Source organism: Heteronotia binoei, chromosome 4 (assembly GCF_032191835.1).
Source record: "Heteronotia binoei isolate CCM8104 ecotype False Entrance Well chromosome 4, APGP_CSIRO_Hbin_v1, whole genome shotgun sequence".
In the NCBI taxonomy this organism is placed as follows: Eukaryota; Metazoa; Chordata; class Lepidosauria; order Squamata; family Gekkonidae; genus Heteronotia; species Heteronotia binoei.
Window position 1 is genome coordinate 149,444,544 of NC_083226.1, and position 21,844 is coordinate 149,466,387.

Consider the following 21,844-nt stretch of genomic DNA (forward strand, 5'->3'; position numbering starts at 1 on the left):
TCCAACCCAGCAAATGGGTAAGATCAGCAGCTGCTGCTTATACCTGAATACTCCCTATAGTGGCTCCCACTTTTTGGAACAGCCTGTCCGATGAGGTCAGGATGGCTGCCCCACTCCTTTGATTCAGCAGAATGCATGACACTGTCGGAGCGGGAGTAGCAGAGTGAGGGAGATGACTTGCCCGACACAGGGCTTCAGGAAAGAAAATCAGGCAGACACGTGCAACTAGTGCCAAAAGGTGTATTAACATATATACACGACAAGTGCTCTCTTGTGCAGTCTATACAATATCACCTCCACGGACAAAGTGCTTCGCCTAACCACCATCTCACAGGGAGATACCTGTGTGATGCACACACAGATCATATATAGTCCAAGCAGCCAATCCTGGCCGTGCTGACTCAGCAGATTGCATCACTTGGCTTCTGCCGGCTCAAGCCGGTCTGCTGATCAGGTCACTGTGACCTAGCCTGGCAGCTAGATCACCAGCTGTCATACTGTAGCTGTCAGACTGGGTTTATGTAGATTCTTGCTCCAACACACCTCCTAATCTATTTAAACCCAGTGCACCAAAACACTTTACACAGTTTACATACATGTCCACCAGCAACATTACAGTTCATATTTACGTAGCTCGGAACCCTTTCCGGAATTCGTTCAGGAACTCATCATGATTGTAAAACACATCATCGTGTTCCTGTTCAGCCAGCTCTTTCAGACGCTTGGCTTCAGCCTCCTTCTCCCTTGCCTCGCACTCTGCCACCCAGGCTTTCCATTTCTTAGCCTTTTCTTTTAACATTTCCTCTAATCCGGGTGGGTCTGGATTGACAGTCAGAGTGACATAGGGACACTTGTACCTAGCGGGACGTTGGCCTTTGGTGGACCTGGCAGACACCCGTGGCCCTGTGCTTGGACCAGCTTTGTCTTCTTCGGGTTGCTCTGTTCCCACCTCCTGGGCTGGTTGCTCTGCCCCTGTAATTGGGTGTTGAACCTCCTGACTCTCACACTTTACCTCCAGTTCCTGCATTTGAGGCTCTGCCTCCTGACTCTGCTCGTCAGGCTCTGTGCCGGCATTCGGCTCACCTTCTCCAGCCCCACTGGGTGCCACCTCCTGGGCTGGAGTTCTGGGCTGCGCTCCAACATCGTTATCGCTACTTGGCAGCAGGACAAATTGTTTCTGCAAGGAGTGCAACCTTGGCCAGCTGCTTTCTTCATTGAACTGGGCACTCTGACTAAGTGTTATCTTGCTTTTGCTATTGCAGAAACGATAACACCTGGCCCTTGGCTTGTAGCCCAGAAAAATTAGGCTCTCTGCCCGGACATCCCCCTCCCCGCTACTCGTGGAGTGGATGCCAACCCGGGCCCGTGACCCAAAGACTTTTAAAGAACTCAAATCTGGGGTCTTGTTCAACAGTAACCTGTAAGGCACATTTTTCACAGTATTACACCAAACCCTATTTTGCAAAAAAACAGCTGCATGTATGGTTTCTGCCCAATAGGTCATTGGCAGTTGTGCATCCTCTAACATGCAATACATCACATTCTGCAATACAGCCCCATGCCCATTTTCTCGGGGCGTTGCCGGGTTCGTCAGACGGTGGGCGATGCCCTTGTTCTCCAGCCAACGTTTCATCTGGTTAGATAAGGATTCCCCCCCTCTGTCGGTTTGTACAGCTAGGAGATTAACCCCTAATTGTCTCTCCACTGCTTTGACCCACTTGGTGAATGTCTTATACACCTCAGACTTATGCACCATGGTGAAAACCCACGCGTACCTCGTGTGGTCGTCGGTGGCCACCAAGCAGTATCTCCTCCCCGACAGACTCTTTGGCAATGGGCCAATAACGTCTAAATGGACTAGTTCCAGGGCTCGTGTGCTTTCCCTTGAGCTTTCTTTAGCAACAGCACACGCCTTGCTTTTGGTCTTCTTGCAGACCTGGCAATCCAAGTAACATTTGCAAGGATTTACTTTCAAACTAGGCACAAGCTCCAGGGTTTTCTTTAACGCCCTAAATCCGCAGTGCCCAAGTCTCCTATGGAGCAAATGTATACAATTATTGTGCACAGGCTCATTCGACACCTGAGCCACCTGGGCACAATCACTCTGGACCACATACAGTTTACCTTCCCTCTTTCCTGTCACAAGCAACTTTCCCCCACCTCCCAGGATTTTGCAGCAGGTTTTCTCAAATCTCACCTGGTATCCCTGGTCAAACAGTGTGCTAACACTCAACAGGTTAGACTGCAGTGAGGGTACATACAACACATTTTGCAACATACATTTCAGAGCAGGAAATTCCACATTGCCTGAGCAAACAGAATTGGCAGTGGTCCCATCAGCCAATCTCACATACTTATGCTCAGGACTGTCAATGTTTTTCAACAACTCCTTCTCGCAGCAGAGATGGCTCGTTGCCCCGGAGTCTAAAATCCAAGCAGACCCTGTGCTCTCTACTGCAGACGTGACCAGCCGGGTTGCTTCCTCACACGGGCTGGCGGTCCTCCGCTCTCGCCGCACACGCCCCCGCCTCTTCTCCCTCTCAGGGCAAGCTCGGAGCAGGTGCTGCGACGACCCGCATCCATAGCAGCGACGGACTGCAAACGCAGTCGGCTCCACTTCCTCCACCTTCGGACGCCTGCCAGCAGCAGAAGCTGGCTCATTCTTGGCTGTCTTCCCGGACACACCGATAACAGCACGCTGCCCGGCCGACACCCCCGGACAGCTCACGGCCGCAATTCTCTCTTGGAAGTCAAGCAGGTGGGCACAGACGTATTCCATGGTCAGGGTCGCTACGTCCACCGTCTCCAGAGAAGTTATCAGGGGAGTGTACTCAGGTGGCAACGACGACAGCAAAATGTACACTCTGTCGTCTGGAGCTACAGTCTTGCCTCTTGCCTCCAGCTCAACGGAACAGTCCGTTAGCCGTTTGATGTGATCTTTCACACACCCTCCAGCCGGCATAACGGTGCGGAACATCCTCCTTGTCAAGGCCATGAGGGAACCAGCAGTGGTGCTAACATGCACCGCACTCAACGCGTCCCAGGCAGCCTTGGGAGTGTCCTTCCCTCGCACATAAACCAGCTGGTCATCTCCTATAGACAGCACTATGTTGGCCAGTGCCTTATCCGATAACACAGTCTCGGCAGGAGATAAGTCAGCAGGGGGGTTACTCACGAACAGCCATTGCCCTTCACGCTTGAGGTAGTGTTGCATTCTCAGGCTCCACACCGCGTAGTTGGCTGAGGTGAGCTTCTCAACGGCTACTCCAAGCTGTTGCTGAGCCATCGTGCCGACTCCTCCTCACAGCTGGCTGCCGACGTCCCTCTGGCTCTCAAACAGAGAACGGTGGTGCTTCTGTGTCCTTCACCGGCGTTCCTCGCCTCCGGCTCTTTCCAACCTCACAGTCAGCTCAACTCTCAACTCTCTCCTCCGCGCAGCGGAACCGCCCTGGGCCCATAACCCTGTCGGAGCGGGAGTAGCAGAGTGAGGGAGATGACTTGCCCGACACAGGGCTTCAGGAAAGAAAATCAGGCAGACACGTGCAACTAGTGCCAAAAGGTGTATTAACATATATACACGACAAGTGCTCTCTTGTGCAGTCTATACAATATCACCTCCACGGACAAAGTGCTTCGCCTAACCACCATCTCACAGGGAGATACCTGTGTGATGCACACACAGATCATATATAGTCCAAGCAGCCAATCCTGGCCGTGCTGACTCAGCAGATTGCATCACTTGGCTTCTGCCGGCTCAAGCCGGTCTGCTGATCAGGTCACTGTGACCTAGCCTGGCAGCTAGATCACCAGCTGTCATACTGTAGCTGTCAGACTGGGTTTATGTAGATTCTTGCTCCAACAGACACAGAGTCTAGGACGGCCTTTTTATATAGGGCCATACTTGTTCAGAAGGTTGCTTTTACAAAGGGACAAGAACTGTATTTTATGGCACTGCTTACTGTATGCATTTTTTGTCTCTATTGCATTGTTTAGTTTTTCCCGTAATCCTGTTTTTGCGTTCCTTATGTTATATCATACAGTGCTTTTAGTGTATTGTGTTTCTAATTTTTAACCCAATCTTATTGCAATGCTTATTATAATACTCCTCTAAATTTTGTAATTCACCTTGAGTCGTGGTGAGAAAAAACAGATTATAAACAAAATAAATGAGTACATAAGAACATAAAACCATAAGAGAAGCCATGTTGGATCAGGCCAATGGCCCATCCAGTCCAACACTCTGTATCACACAGTGGCCAATATATACACACACAAACACACGCAGAGTGGCTAATAGCCACTGATGGACCTCTGCTCCATATTTTTATCCAATCCCCTCTTGAAGCTGGCTATGCTTGTAGCCGCCACCACCTCCTGTGACAGTGAAATCCACATGTTAATCACCCTTTGGGTGAAGAAGTACTTCCTTTTATCCATTCTAACCTGACTGCTCTGCAATTTCATTGAATGCCCACGAGTTCTTGTAGTGTGAGAAAGAGAGAAAAGGACTTCTTTCTCTACTTTCTCCATCCCATGCATAATCTGTAAACCTCTATCATGTCACCCCACAGTCAACGTTTCTCCAAGCTAAAGAGCCCTAAGCGTTTTAACCTTTCTTCATAGGGAAATTGTTCCAAACTTTAATTATTCTAGTTGCCCTTTTCTGCACTTTTTCCAATGCTATAATATCCTTTTTGAGGTGCGGTGTCCAGAATTGCACACAGTATTCCAAATGAGACCGCACCATCGATTTATACAGGGGCATTATGATACTGGCTGATTTGTTTTCAATTCCCTTCCTAATAATTCCCAGCATGGCGTTGGCCTTTTTTATTGCAATCACACACTGTCTTGACATTTTCAGTGAGTTATCTACCACGGCCCCAAGATCTCTCTCTTGAACAGTCTCTGCCAGTTCACAACCCATCAACTTGTATTTGTAGCTGGGATTCTTGGTCCCAATGTGCATTACTTTGCACTTGGCCACATTGAACCTCATCTGCCACGTTGACGCCCACTCACCCAGCCTCAACAGATCCCTTTGGAGTGCCTCACAATCTTCTCTGGTTCTCACCACTCTGAACAATTTAGTGTCATTTACAAACTTGGCCCCTTCACTGCTTACTCCCAACTCCAGATCATTAATGAACAAGTTAAAGAGCATGGGACCCAGTACTGAGCCCTGCGGCACCCCATTGCTTACCGTCTTCCACTGCGAAGACTGCCCATTTATACTCACTCTGTGCTTCCTATTAATTAGCCAGTTTTTGATCCACAAGAGGACCTGTCCTTTTACTCCATGACTCTCGAGTTTACTAAGGAGCCTTTCATGGGAACTTTATCAAAAGCTTTCTGGGAGTCAAGGTAAACAGCATCTATTGGGTCCCCTTTGTCCACATGCTTGTTCATGCCCTCAAAGAACTGTAACAGGTTAGTGAGGCGAGATCTTCCCTTACAGAACCCATGATGAGTCTTCCTCAATAACTTGTGTTCATCAATGTGCCTACTCATTCTGTCCTTGATAATGGTTTCTACCAACTCTCCCGGTATTGAAGTCAGACTGACTGGCCTGTAATTTCCTGGATCTCCTCCAGAACCCTTTTCAAAGATGGGGGTGACATTTGCTACCTTCCAGTCCTTAGGAACGGAGGCAGATTTCAATGAAAGATTACAGATTTTTGTCAGGAGATCCACAAGTTCAACTTTGAGTTCTTTCAGAACTCTTGAATGTATGCCATCCGGACCTGGTGATTTATTAGTTTTTAATTCGTCAATCAGTTGTAGGACCTCCTCTCTTGTCACCTCAATCTGACTCATGTCTTCCAACACTCCTTCCAAAATTAGTGGTTCTGGAGTGGGCAATCACTTCTCATCTTCCACAGTGTAGACGGAGGCAAAAAATGCATTCCGCTTCTCAGCCATTTCCCTATCCTCCTTCAGTAATCCTTTGACCCCCTTGGTCATCCAAGGGCCCCATTGTCTCCCTGGTTGGTTTCCAGCTTCTAATATATTTGAAGAAATTTTTATTGGTCATTATGTTTTTTGCAATATGCTCCTCATAGTCCCTTTTTGCCTGCCTGATCACAGTCTTGCATTTGATATGCCACAGCCTGTGTTCCCTTTTATTAATCTCACTTGGACTAGCTTTCCACTGCTTAAAGGAGTCCTTCTTACCTTTTACAGCTTCCATTACTTTGTTTGTTAACCATGCAGGCCTTCTCTTATACCTGTTTGTGCCTTTCCTAACTTGTGGTATATATTTTATCTGAGCTTCTAGGATTGTAGTTTTAAATAGCCTCCAAGCTTCCCCAAGGGTTTTGACTGTATTTTACTTTCCTTTCAGTTTCCTCTTCACATGCCTCCTCATCTCAGAGAATTTACCCCTTTTAAAGTTAAATGTGGTTGTGCTGGTCATTTGGGGCAACTTCCTATTTATACAAATGGTGAAATCAATAACCTTATGGTCACTGCTCCCAAGCGGTGCGATCACTTTTACATCTCTCACCAAATCTTGGGCATTACTTAGGACCAAATCCAGGATTGCCCCACCCCTGGTAGGTTCTGTGACCATCTGCTCCATAGCACAGTCATTGAGAGAATCTAGAAACTCAATCTTTTTCTCTCAACCTGAACACATATGGACCCAATCAATCTGCGGGTAGTTAAAGTCACCTATTATGATACAGTGTTTACATTTAGCCGCTGTCTTTAATCCTTCCATCATATTATAATCATCCTCTATCTTTTGATTTGGTGGGCGATAACAAACTCCCATAGTTAAATTTCCTTTTGGGCCCTCTATTTCAACCCAAAGCATTTCTAGAAGGGAGTTTAATTCTCTGACCTCAGTCTTACTGGACCGTAGGCCCTCTCTGACATACAGAGCCACCCCACCTCCAACCCTTCCCTCCCTATCTTTCCGGTATAACTTATATCCAGGAATCACCGTGCCCCACTGATTCTCCTCATTCCACCAAGTTTCTGAAATTCCCACAATGTCTATGATTCCCACCAACACTAAACATTCCAATTCACCAATTTTACTTCGAACACTTCTAGCATTTGTATACAAACATCTATAATTTCCCAGGCAAGTTAGGCCCGCAACCTTCCTCCTGCTGCCTCGAGACTTTGGCAGGCAACCCATACTGTTTGTCACCATCTTAGTGGACAACTCTGATCCATTACCCAGTAGAAAAGTAACAGCTAATCCTTCATCTCTTTGAGGTGAGTCCTCCCGAACCAGAGACATTTCATCTCCTGTTGGCTTTCCCCCAAGATTTAGTTTAAAAACTGCTCTGCCACCTTTTGTAAACTTAGTAAACTAAGCTGCTTCTTGTGCAAAGCAATTCATAATAATAATAATAATAATAATAATAATAATAATAATAATAATAATAATAATAATAATAATAATAATGATAATATTTAATTTGTATCCTGCCCTCCCCGCCGAAGCAGGCTCAGGGCGGCTCACATAACGTAACATAAAATACAACATTCCAATAATAGAAACACACTGGTTACACAACATATTACATAATACAATTCACTTATATATATTATTACATTAACCATCTAATTAAAACCATCAAATTCAATTCCAGAAAATTAGTTTGGTGCTACAGTCCCAGTGTTACTCATCTTACAATTTTATGTGACGACGGTTCCACATTAAGAAAGAGGGTAGTCTTGCAGGCCCTGTGGAATATAGTGATTACATTGGTGAGGTGTCACATATATGATTGCTTTGGCCATGGTCTCATAGTTCTGCCCATGTACAAGATGATCAAGCTGCTGATTCTGAAGCAATGGGTAAAAACCAGTGGAAGAATGGACCTTCAAGCTCCTCCTCCCATGGCAGTATCTCTATCTCTTCTGAATGGACTCATCTCTTTCTTTTCCAGGTGGAAATAATTAGTTCAGACATCAGCCACATTCACAAGTTATTGTGTGTACAAGTATGCAGGTGTTTCTAAGAAAGAGCCAATGTGTTTTCAATTTACAAATGAAACCATGGATCAGTACCTGGATTAATGTGGGGATTCAAATATATGTTCAGTTCTGGATTCATTGAATGTAACAGGGAAATTACTCGATATACATGTAAAGAAAAATAAAGTGTACACTACATGGATTGTACATGCAATCATTGAACCTTTTGAACAGTGCTACTGTATATACAGTGTACACTTGATGGTTCTTTATTACATGCAGGCCTCATTTTGCACAGAAGCTCACAGGAAAGAATTCTGGAACCTCTAAATGTTATTGTGCTCTTTCCTTCTCCCCGCCCCCCCACCCCCCAAAAAAACCCCTTTGCTTGTGGACTCCATTGTTCAAACCCCCTCTGATAACTTTGCTGAACTCTAAGATTTGACAAAGTTTCTAATATTTCCCCCCACAAAAAAAGGGAAAATAACCAAAACATATAAAGCAGACAGACTGAAATCTTCATCCTGCCACTGTGGCCACATAAGAAAAAGTAATTTTAAAAGTAGGATGGGAGTAAGGTTTTATTATGACATTTATAATTCAAGAAGCATTGTAAGGTAGATGCTGAGTTGATATAGTTTCATACATGTTCTAGTGATGTCAGGGGTGTGTGGCATATGTAAATGAGTTGTGCTAATGAGCTCCAGCACCTTTTTCTAGAAAATGGCCCCTGATTACATGCACTGAGTAATTCTCACAATTAGGGATGGGCACAAACCAAATCATAAAGCAACAATTGTCATGAATTTTTCCTGAACCAAAGTTCATAATGGGGTCTACCCATCATGGACTTCCACGAACTTTTAAAGCCAGATAGAGAAGATAGCAGGGGTTTATTGTCTCTAAGTTACTTAAAACCCTGCTTTTTGTTCCCTGCAAAAACAGCTGAGATGTGGGGAATGTCTCCCAGCTCTTTAGTTGTTTTTTTGGGCTTTGTTGTGCAGTCCCTTTAAAATGACTGCGCAAGAAAGCAAAACAGCTGAGTGGCTGGGAACACCTCCCTGCCCCCCAGCTGTTTTTCAGGGTTTCTTGCACAGTCCCCTCTAAAGGGATTGCACATCAAAGCCCAGAAAACAGCTTTCCAAAAAACCCATTTACAGGAACAACAGTCCCCTTCAACAGGGTTTGCAGGGCCATGAAATGGTTCAATTTGTAAATTTGCCCAGGTATTGGTCCCCTATTTAATTTGAAAAGTGAACACAGATTGCCTTTTTCTTACAAATAGGAGTACAGACAGAGTACATACATGCAGATTGTATGTGGGTTCATTGTAATATGTGAAAAATGGTTAAAATATCATACATCAGTAGAGTTTCTAGGTCTCACTTGGGAAATACCTAGAAATTTGGGGGCTGTGCTTAGCAACGATGTGAAGACAGTCTGCAATATCATGCCCTGTGATGTCATTTCCAGGTCAAAAGTCAGGTGATATAACAGTCACTTCTGGGCCATTTCCCTAGACCTGCTCCTCCTGTAAAGTCACTTCTGATGCATCCTGAAAACCTGCTTCTTCCTGCAATGTCATTCCTAGGCACCCTCCCCAAACCTCTCAGGGATGGACACCACAGAAGGAAGCTTTGTGTCCGTGTGCTCTTGCTTCTCTTTTCCATTTCACAAACCCTGGCCTGCAATTTACATCTAAACCAGGTTGACCCCCCAAACAAGCTTCCAAACATGTTTAGAAAGCAAGAACAAAGCATCCTTTGCAAATCTGAATGGAAGATTAAATTATGGTTTGTTTTAAGGATGAAGTGACTAATGCAGAGTGACCACGTCCCCCAGAATTCGGTCCCCTTAGTCTTCCCCTCTTTGCCGCCCCCCAGTCACATGTAGGAGTGCAAAGATTTGCAAAAATCTGAAAATAAAATAAAATCTGAAAATAAAAAAAATGGCTCTGTGACATTATGAATTATCCCTTCTAATACAATCCTACAACAACAACAACAAAGCAGCATGGCTTTTTTATTCAATAGATGACAGTAATACAATTCACAGCAATAGCCCTAGACCAAATGAAATCTCCAGCTAAATGTGAAAATGTATTTGCAAAACTCAGGGAAATAGAATCCCTTCCAACCATTGGAAGAAAGGTAAAGAGGATTGCTGCTTTGTAGAGTTAAAGTAGTTAATATGTAGATAGAGCACTTTTGCTGAATTGGTTTGGCTTCTGTTCAACTTCTTGCAATATCTATATTAAATTTCCATTTAAATCTCTTGAACAGATGAGTAAGGAGAGGATTAACATTTTCTCCCCCCCCCCCCCTAATTATATATTTTAATTCATTATTTCCAGTACTGGAAACAGACCAAAATGAGACAACAAATAGATATTTTGAACACTGCATTGTAACTGGAACATAATTTCAAAAGAAAATTTACTAATAGCCAAGTTCATTAAGTTTGTTAAGTAGCTGAGAAACTGACAATTATTGCCCAAGATCCCAAATACAGTCCTGTGTTTTCTTACACTCTTTCCCCATCCAGGGATCAACACAGGCATTCTGCACTGAGATCATACTAATCTCTGGAGTTCTTCCTTCAGAGCTGGCACCATTCTCAGGATCTATTTATACAAACAGCATCCAGTAGCAGCAGCCCCTTCACTAAGTTCAGTTTCTCATTTTGGCACATGCAGAGGGTGAATCAAAAGGTGAAAAGAATAGAGAGTCAACAGCTTTTGGCAAAAAAAAAAGGGGGGGGGGTCATCTTGTTTCCTTCCTATCTTCAGCTGGTACAAAACTAGACAGCAGATCTTAGTTCTGAATTGATGAGCAGAGCCTGGCAAAGCTTGACTGGTGTAGCATCGTCACTTTAACATAACTTTAAAAATATTGAAATTCTGATGCTTGAATCTGTAACAAAGCAGCAAAAAAGTATAGTTCTGAGCGTTTGTTGTTGTTGTCCCTAGATGTTGCTGCTTCTTCTCAGTGTTTCTTTCTTGACATATTTATAACAAAGTTTGGCTGCTAACAGACATGCAGTTTGGGGTGCATGGGAGACATTGCAAATCAGGCCAGCTCAGAAAGAAACATCCTAAACCATCCACACGTTCCCCCACAAGCTGTTCCCATCCCATCCGTGGGGCGACTTGGTGTGATCAGATGGCTGTTCCATACCATCCCTGTAACTTGGTTTGGGTTTCTTGATATTTCTTTATATGTGTGTTGAGTAATTTTGATGTTACATTCAGCACATGTACAGCTGAATGTGTGATTGAAACCACAACATTTATCCAGGTACTTTCCCCCACTTTCCTTTGCAAAGTGGTGTTCACTGTAACACGTGAAGAGGACTACTATGAAAGAGATGATAGCAGGATATTGTGTGTCACAAAAATCAGTGAATTGATCATGGCTCAGTGGTGCTTTCCCTTTAGAACATACCAGCTGCAGTCCTTCGACATCTCCAGAGAAAAAGGATCTTGAGTTGCAGGGCTGCAAATAACTTCTACCTGAAAGAAAGAGTATATCTTATATGTAGTTAGGAAATTATTATTTTTAGGGTATTTTTTTCCTTTCTACAGAATATACAGCTTCTGAGGTTGCAATTTATAGCAGGAGATAGGAACACAGAAGAGGGACTTCGTAATTGCCTTTTGTAATTGCTTTTGTTTATGCTTTTCCACCGGGCTTTTTCTATAGAAAAAGCCCAGCAGGAATTCATTTGCATATTAGGCCACACCCCCTGATGTCACCATTGTTTCACATAGAGCTTTTGTAGACAAAAGCCAGCAGGAACTCATTTGCATATTAGGGGCATATCCCCTGATACCAAGCCAGCTGGAACTGCGTTCCTGCACATTCCTGCTAAAAAAAAGCCCTGCTTTTCCATGTGAACAAAAAAGGCTTAAAAGCATGGGTTTTCTGTAGGAAAATGTCCTGAATGGTTTAGAAATCTCTTTCCTCCCTTATGCCTGTTATGTCACATTTAGGTTCGTCAGCAAGTCTGCAGAAAAGATGGATGACAACAACCTGGAGCAAAAATGTGCTGTCCCTTTAATGCAGGTTTAATGTGTATAAGTGGGCAGTCAAAATGTTTCATGGCACGGAGGCAAGTAAACCCCAACTAAACTTGATAAACAACATCAAATTAAGCCTCTGTTAAAGGGACAGCACATAACAGGTGTTCCAAACAAGAAGAGAGCCAGTTTGGTGTAGTGGTTAAGTGTGCGGACTCTTATCTAGGAGAACCGGGTTTGATTCCCCACTCCTCCACTTGCAGCTGCTGGAATGGTCTTGGGTCAGCTATAGCTCTGGCAGAGGTTGTCCTTGAAAAGGCAGCTGCTGTGAAAGCCCTCTCAGCCCCACCCACCAGCCCCACCCACCTCACAGGGTGTCTGTTGTGGGGGAGGAAGATAAAGGAGATTGTGAGTCACTCTGAGACTCTGAGATTTGGAGTGGAGGGCAGGATATAAATTCAATATCATCATGGTCATCTATCAAGACTTTGCCTTCCTCTTGCCTCCTAATGCCTGCCATGCTGTGCCAAATTCTCCCTTGCAGTCTGCACTTCCCTACTTGCCTATTGCTCTCCTGACCTTATCCTTTGTTCAAGGTCCTTCTGCTGCTGCCTGCTTGCCAATAATCTCCTTGTGCCACCAAATGCCCTTGCCTTGCCAGTCTGTCTCTTCCTCGTGTAACTGTTCTTCAAACTAAATGGCTGCACTCCTGTTTGTGTTACTGTTTGGAATCTTTCCTATTAATTCTCCTACAGACTATAATGTTAAACATTGTCTCAAAAAAGCATAGAGATATAGTCTATCTGTTTGAAATTTTTCAATGTGGTAGGGTTGCCAACCTCCAGGTGGAATTTGGGGATCTCCCAGAATTACAGCTGATTTTCAGTCAACAATTTGGCCCCGCTCAGGCCGCGCCGCAAAGCGGCTGCGCGCCGCGGGGCCGCTCTTTGCCTCCCCGGAAGGATGGGAGGCTGGGGAGAGAGCTTCCCGCCCATCCAGGTGTTGCGGGTGGAGTGTCGGGGCTACTTATGGCCTTGACCCCGGCCTCTCAGCGCAGTTTGTTTTCTGCTCTCGGCCCAACCACCCACCCTGTGCAGTACAGGTTTGACCGGTCATCTTATTAGAGGCTAGGTAGGAATTTTTTCATCTCACCTGATTGGCCTGAGGTGGGGTGTTTTTCGCCTACCTTGTACTGCTGACAGTGGTGTGGAAGTTAGGTAGGGGGGTTTGGTTCGGTCACTTGGTAGAAGGTGCAAGGGGTTTATACCTTGCAGGTGAGCACCCAGGCATCTGCACCTGTTAGTGCAGTCGATGCGCAGGAGCGGCAGATGGGCTTTACGGCTCAATGCTGTATAATGCGGATCGTAGTCATGCCTCCTTCTAAATTCGCCTCCTTCTGGGTATTGGGGCGGAAGTTTAGGGGAGGGTTTTGGCCTGGCCGGCCGGCATTAGCCATAATCTTATGGCTTGTGCTGGGGGCAGAGTGACTCGCCCTTCGTGGGACTTGGCGGGGTCTGAGGAAGACCCCAGGGCTTGTCCTACTGCAGGTGCCCTTGCTGTGTTAGTTGTGTTAATTAAATAAAGTGGCCCATTTCCCAATATTTTGTGTCAGCCTCTTTATTCCGACTGGGGGGGGGGCAAAGATAATTTCCCCTGGAGAAAATGTCTGCTTTGGAGGGCGGACTTTGTGGTGTTATACCCCACTGAGCTCCATTCCCTCCCCAAATGCTGCTCTTCCCAGTTTCCAGGAATTTTCCAGCCTGAAATTGGCAACCCTAAGTTCTCAAGGAATACTACAACACCCCCCCCCCCCCCATTTTGTCAATTTTTAACTGAAAACCATCAAAGTAGAGATCCAAGGGGGGGTTCTATTGAAACTGATAGGAAATGACCGAATAGAATTATGAAAACAAAACTACAATACAGAAACAATAATGAAACAAAGTCATATCGTTTGATGGAACAGTCCATTTTTAGAATTAGTTTAAAAAAATGAAATGAAACAAACTCCCTTGCACAAGTCTAGAAATCAGCCTGTTTGCCCTTGTCAACATAATTAGAACCATGCAAAGAGAACTAGGGAGAAAGGGAAGGGAGTTAAATCTAGAAAGAGAGCCAGCATGGTTTAGTTTTGAAGTAGGATCTTGGATGCCCCATTTTAAATCCGTATTCCACCAGGGAAGCTCACTTGATGACCTTGAGCCAGTCATTCTCTTTCAGCCTAACCTTACAGGTTTGATATTTAAGGTTGCCAACTAGCAGGGGATGGGGTGGGGATGTACCAGTAGAAAGCAGGCTGCCTGGGCCATGTTGCTTGTATTGCACAGGAAGTGATGTTGTCATACCAACAACTTCCAGGTGATGCTCTGGTATTTGGGCAAAAACTGTATGATAAAAACAAGCTTCAACCATAGAGTTTTTGCCCAAATGCCAGAGTGTCACCCAGAAGTCGCTGGTATGATGATGTGACTTCCTGTGTGACACCAGCAACGTGGCCTAGGTCTTCTTCTTTCTATTGTTAACTTCCCCCAGTGGCCAGGTGATTGGTAGTTTGGTAGGGCTTAGCAGTGTGGGACCCCCACCTCCACTAGGGTGTATGTGTCTGGCAATCCTATTGATGCTGTAGGGATAAAGTAAAAGAGGGGAGAATATTATATGCTGTTTTGGGTTCCCATTGGGGAGAAAAGTGTGGTATAACTTTGGAAATAAATTAATATAAATAAGTAAATGTATTGGGACAGAAAAGGGTTAAGCATTTATTACTACCACCACTGCCCCCACTCCACTGTTGCTCCACTGGAAATCAGCCCTTTTTTAAAAAGTGACCATTCAAATTTTGTGACATGCATTTTCATGTGGCGTTTTATTAGGCCCTTCAACCATCCCTTTGTGATATTGTATAACCTGCCAACACAATTCCAGGAGTAAAGGGGAGGGGGGAGTAGGAAATCTAGCAAGCGCTTCCCAGTCCTCCTTCAACCATCACAATGACGAAATAATTGCAGGACCAGCACAGATTAGTCAAACTGCCGAGGAAGAGGGCAGGCAGTGTGTGACAGAAACTAGAAGGCTATTAAAGAAGTAGCCAAGTCAGGGCATGCTGTTCTGACACTCCTTTTGTTGCCAATGAATATAGAGTGATTTCTTGGAGGGAATGTCATGGCATCACTATTTGCATAATTGAAATATACCTTTTGTGGCTGCAGCATAAGACTCTGTGCCTCCGATGTATAAGACACACTCACGATTAGTATCTGCTAACATTAGAAACCCCAACTGAGTTTAGGGCTGCCAAAAATAACACATCTCCGGCTGACTGGGAGTTACAGTATTTTACTGTGAACTATTCTTTCCTCCAGAAGAATATGAAACATCCTATGCAATGATAGTTATGTCTATACTCACAAAGATTTTTTTTTTCTCAAAAAGAAGAGAGAGAAAAAAACACCACCATCAATACATTTCCATAACAGGGGAGCCCACAAATGTCAAGAAGGAAGAAGAAAAAAATAATTTCACAATGTGCAGTACAGTGTTACAGGTTTAAGTGAAGATGACATAGAGAATCGAAACACATCGTTATTTTAATACACTAAGACACATTACTGATGGCATAATGGGCAATGTAGACAGCTAATGTACTAGGTTTACCTATGAAAGTCGGCATGGTATAGTGTCTCACACATTGGATGGGAGATAACTGGATCCCAAGGTCCATGATGCTCACCGGTGACATTAGACTTGTCATTCTGTTGCACATATATGTTTTACATTTTGTCACAGTGGGAGGAGGCAAATTTGTTTGTTTATTTGTTTGCTTGTTTGGTTTTTATCCTGCCCTCCCCACCAAAGCAGGCTTAGGGCAGCTTACATCCCACATGCAGGGCCTCTGAGAGGAATTTTATGAGGTGGTCAGGGAATTCCAGTGCTACTGGGGAGGGGAAAATATAGCGGTGGGAGCAGGCAGAGTTGGAACAGAAGGAGACTGAGACATAGGAGGGGTTGCTCCCCTTTCAGTCTGTGTCCCATCCCAAGGATAGCAGTTACGGGGGCCAAGTGGAAATACTCTCCTCCGTGCCTGGTGTTGTGCAATGTTAGGTCCATAAATAATAAAACCTCAGTCCTGCAGGATTTCTTAACAAGGCAGGACATGGACCTGGCTTGCATGATGGAGATCTGAGTGTGGAACAGGGAGACAGTAGCCCTCTCCCAAGTAGTCCCACCTGGCTTCTCCATCCTTCACCAGGCATGGACTAACGGGCGGGAGGGAGGGGTGGCTTGTTTCATACGGGAGGGTTGCTCCTTTAGGGTGCTCCCACATCCAAAGATCACAGGCATGTGGGATGTTGGGGAGAGTTTGGCAATCTGGCTGCACCATCCGCCTAACACACCGGCCAATGCCTTACCATCCCTGATGGAGGCCGTAGCAGGCTGGAGCATTCTCGACTTATTGTCTTGGGTGACTTCAATGTCCTTGCCGAGGACATGGCTTCCACTTGGGTGAAGGGCCTAGTGTCTTCCATGGCAGCACTGGGACTCTCCCAATATATAACAATGCCCACACATCAGGCTGGGCACATGTTAGACCTGATCTTTGCGGCGGGAGTTGTAGTGGATCAGATTTCTGCTGATGCAGTGCCATGGTCTGACCACTATGCCCTGAAGGCCCATGTACCTCTACCCCGTTTAGGAGGTGAGCAAGTTTTGGCTCGCCCACAAAGCCAGATGAACCCTATGCGGCTTCAGATGGCTTTGCGGGATCCCTGGCCCCCTAGTGACTTATTGGATGAGCTTGCAGAGATCTGGAATAGCCAGCTCTCTGCAGCCATTCACGAGATAGCTCCCTGACATCCTTTTCATCCCCGTTCATGATCTGCACCATGGTACACCACAGAGCTGCGATTGATGAAACAGTGATTGAGATGACTAAAGAGGCAGTGGCGACTTACTTGGGATGAAGCTATGAGAACATCTTATAGGGCATTTATGCAGACCTATGAGATGGCAACCCGGGAACCAAAGAAGGCTTATTTTGCATCCCGGATTGTGTCTGCGACCTTGCACCCAACCCAATTGTTTAGTATAATTCGGTCATTAACAATCTTATCACAAGGTAAACCAAATGTTAGAGAATTGGAAATTGGCTGTGAGGTTTTTGCGAGTTTTTCGCAGATAAGGTCTCTTTACTCCTCCACAACCTCCCTGCCACAATTGATACAGTGAAAGAAATCGAGGCACCGAGCACGTCTTCTGGTCCATTTCTAGATTCCTTCACTCCACTCAGCCTGGAGGAGGTTGACAGGATTCTCTTTGCTGTATGCCCTACTATTTGTGGGTTGGACCCATGCCTGTCCAGGCTTAGCCAGGTGATGCTACATAAGCCATTGCAGGCTATTGTCAACAGATCCCTCTCAGAAGGGATCTTTCCCATGCCTCTTAAAGAGGCTGTGATCCATCCCCTCTTGAAAAAACCATCTGCAGAACCAGCTATATTGGTAAACTATCGGCTGGTGTCGAACCTTCCCTTCTTGGGTAAGGTCATAGAGCGGGCGGTGGCAACCCAGCAACAGGGATTCCTGGATGACACTTCCGCATTGGATCCATTCTAGTCTGGCTTTCAGCCAGGTCACAGGACGGAGACGGTTCTGGACGCCCTTGTAGATGACCTCATGAGACATCTGGATTGGGGCGGCTCATTGGTACTATTAGATCTGTCAGTCGCATTTGACATGGTTGACCACCAGTAACTGTCTAGCTGCCTCACCAATGTGGGGATCTAGGGGTCTGCCTTGCAATGGTTGGCCTCTTTTCTCCAAGGTCGGGGACAAAGGGTGGTGATAAGGGAAGAATCATACCAAAGGGTGCAGTTGTGTCCCCCGTGTTATTTAACATCTATATACACCGCCTTGCCCAGATTTTCAGGAGGTATGGACTGGGATGTCGCCAATATGCAGATGACACCCAGTTCTATCTACTGATGGGTGGCTGCTCCAACTGTACCCCGGGAGATCTAGACCTGGCTTTTCAAGCCGTAGCATCTTGGCTCAGACTGAGTTGGTTGAAGCTGAATTTGATGAAGATAGAGGTCCTCTATCTAAGCCAGGGTGGCCCGGGAAGGGAGATCCCTTTGCTGGCTCTTGATTGGGTGCCACTGATACCGGCCCATAAGGTCAAGAGCTTGGGAATGCTCCTGGAGTTCTCTCTGACAATGGAGGCCCAGGTAGCAGCCACTACCAAATCTGCCTTTTTTGACCTTCGGCAGCTACGGCAGCTGGCCCTCTTTCTGGAGCACAACGACATAGCTATGGTGATCCATGCTATGGTCACCTCGAGAATAGAGCACTGTAATGCTCTCTACATGGGGCTACCCTTGACCCTGATTCGGAGACTACAGCTAGTGCAGAACACTGCAGTGTGACTGTTAATGGGGCTGCCTAGATGGGAGCACATTCAGCCAGTGCTGAAAGAGCTGCACTGGCTGCCTATTGTGTTCTGAGTCCGCTTCAAGGTGTTGGTCTTGACCTTTAAAGCCCTTCATGGTTGGGGGCCTGTCTATCTATGGGACCACCTTTCTCCGCATGTTCCCCAGACAGCACTGCATTCAGGGACACAAAATCTACTGTCCATCCCCAGACCAAAGGAAACCATGCTGCGCTCTGCAAGGGCTAGGGCTTTCTTGGTGGCAGCAGCAGAAATGTGGAATGCCCTCCCATAGGCCATAAAGGCCCTGCAGGATCTTTTGCAATTCCGCAGGGCCAAAACTGAACTATTCTTACAGGCCTTCAACATCTAACCGGGAGGGAACTGCCACTTCACACCCCTGAGGAGCTATGAACATTATAGGATTGCAAACAGAAAAAGAAGATCCCGTCATATTGAAGTTGCATAGCACCACATAATGTTTTAAATTGTATTTTATTGGTTTTAAACTGTTTTGTAGAACTAATTCTTAGCTGCCCTGAGTCTGCTCGTGGAGAGGGTGGGATAGAAATTTAAAAAAATAAATAATAATAAATTAAATATATATATTTTAAAAATAGGGCCCCTTTCCTGCTCTATTAGCCATTTTTAAAAATCACCAAATGGTTTTAACATAAGGTTTAAAAGGTTGTTGTTGTTTTTTTAAAAAGGGGGGTTGTATTTACTTAATAATTAGCTTTCCTTGCCATTTTTGGTGAAAAATTTCTGATGACAGAATCAAAAGTAACTATCCAGGCAATGACTGATTCAATACTCAGCCTGGCCAAATCCATAAGAAGTTTTTGAGACACTGTAGACCTTAAAAATTTCTTAATCTGCTTGAGTTTTGCTAAGTGATCTCTCTGCAGAAGCTACTGTTGCTGGAATTGTTAAAAGAATGTGTAAACTGACACAGGTCACCAAGTCTGTATTTTGTTAATATGTTCAACAGATCCAGTGGTTCTAACTGTGCATTTCCAAATTTTGCCTTCTGTGAATGCTGCATTTCTATCAAAAATCCTCATCATTAAGTTCATCAGGATATTGATTTCCTTTCAAATCACTTTTAGACATGGTGAAGTATTTCCAAAAGAAATCAATTTTTTCAGCCAACTGTTTCACAGCTGTGAGCGAGAGCCCCCTATTTTCATTTATATACAGACATCGTGATTGCTAGCTTGGTTGTCAGGGTGCCTGGAGTTTCAACTCACACACATCTGCTCTAAGATGTGAACTTTGCCTACCATTTTCTGAGAAACTTATGTGGATACTAAAAGCCTCAGCCTTACAGCAGCACTCTCTATCTCTGAATGGGTGCTAGGTAGGAGTAAAGACGAGCTCCCAGCCGCGCCATGCGTGCACAATCTTGGCTGTTGCAGTAGAAGAAGTAGCACCACCATGAGCTGTCCAGTCAAGCGGTTTCCAGCCTGTTTCATGAAAGCCATGTTCCAAGGTTAACATCACCAGCGACCATTTTCCTGCACCGCTAGACTCCATGATGGAGAAACAAGAGGCTCACATATCCAACAGCTGCTTCAAACATCTGCATAAGGCAATCATGCTTATCTTAGGCATGTATCTTGCTGGACTACCCAAGCTTTTGTCAAACGGAACTCTAGACAAAGGATGGTACCAGCCAGAAGAAGTAAAAAGAGGAAGACCAGTCTTAATCCAGAGCCAGAGCTATTGTGTAAATCGGGTGTCACCTTAGATATCAATTCGGCTCTCTATTATCACTTTAGATAAGTTTGTATAGCTTGTTTTAATCCCCTCCTTATTGTTTTGTTTCTGTAAAGTTTTGCCAGTTGCTGATCCCAGCCAACTCAGTGCATGTGAAAATGGTTACTAGTTTATTGGAGATCAATACAGAGCCATAGACCTTCATGCCATGAGGCCATTGCTGAGAATAAGATAAATTACAAACAGAATCAATATTATACCAAGCAAAAAGGTGCACAAGCTAGAGCCGGCTCCTGTCTGTTAAGGTTCCCAGGGTTAGATGTCTTTGGACAATGGGCACTCAAGGTCATGGTTGCCAAGGCTACCAGATAACAGTTCCACTGCTAAATTCTTCCTCCTGTGCATCTTGTGAAAAGTAATAGCAAGTGAAATGCCAACGTAAGCACAATTAGATACATGTTTGACCAAGGTAAAAAATGAATATAGAGACCAGGATATGATATCAAACTCCAATATAATGTGAAAAAATAAACAGGGCTTTTTTGTAGCAGGAACACCTTTGCATATTAGGCCAGACACCCCGATGTAGCCAATCCTCCAAGAACTTACTGGGCTCTTTTTACAGTGCCTACTGTAAGCTCTTGGAGGATTGGCTACATCAGGGGTTTGTGGCCTAATATGCAAAGGAGTTCTTGCTACAAAAAAAAGCCCAGGAAATAAGGATGTTTGAACATTTATGAACAGCACAATGCAGTACAACCACCTGCCATTCTGACCCAATTGTCAGGGAACCTGGCAGTTTTATTCAGTTATACCTCACCTTTTCTCCCCAGTGGAGACCCAAAGCACCTCACCACATTCTCCTCTCCTCCATTATATCCTCAGAACAACCTTGTGAGGCTAGGCCTAGGTTAGGCTGAGGGAGTGTGACTGGCCTGAGGTAAAGGAGGGAGCTTGTGTGGCAGGTGTGGGGACTCAGCTGTGGGACTTCCAGATAGTAGTTTGACAGTCTTGACCACACTGACTCTCAAGCTTATTCATAAGGCTGCTGTGATAATAAAACGAGGAGATCCGCATCTGCAACCCCAGGCACCTAGGAAGGAGGGATATAATCCAAATGTAGATACCTAAATAACATGGCATTTTGTACTGTAAAGGAATAACATAGCTGATCTTCAGGGCTGTTTGAAGAGAGACTGATGAAGAACAGTTGCTTTACATGCCAAGTTAAATGCCTAGTTAAATGGATCAGGTAACAGCTGGTCTGAAAGACATTTCTCTACCTGGTGGTATAGTGCAGGGGTGGCCAACGGTAGCTCTCCAGATGTTTTTGCCTACAACTTCCATCAGCCCCAGCCAGTATGGCCAATGGCTGGGACTGATGGGAGTTGTAGGCAAAAGCCATCTGGAGAGCTACCGTTTGCCACCCCTGGTATGGTGGTTAAAGGGCAGCAGACTCTAATCTGGAGAACTGGGCTTGATTTCCCACTTCTCCACCTGAAGCCTGCTGGTGCCCTTGAACCAGTCACAGTTCTCTCAGAACTCTCACAGCCTAATCTGCCTCAAAAGGTGACTGTAGTGGGGGAAGCAGGGCTTTTTTTGAGCAGGAACGCAGAGAAACACAGTTCCGTCTGGCTTGGTGTCAGGGGTTGTGGCCTAATATGCAAATATGTCCCTGCTGGGCTTTTTCTTTAAAGAGTCTGTGTGAAATAATGGTAATGTCAGGGTGTGTGGCCTAATAAGCAGATAAGT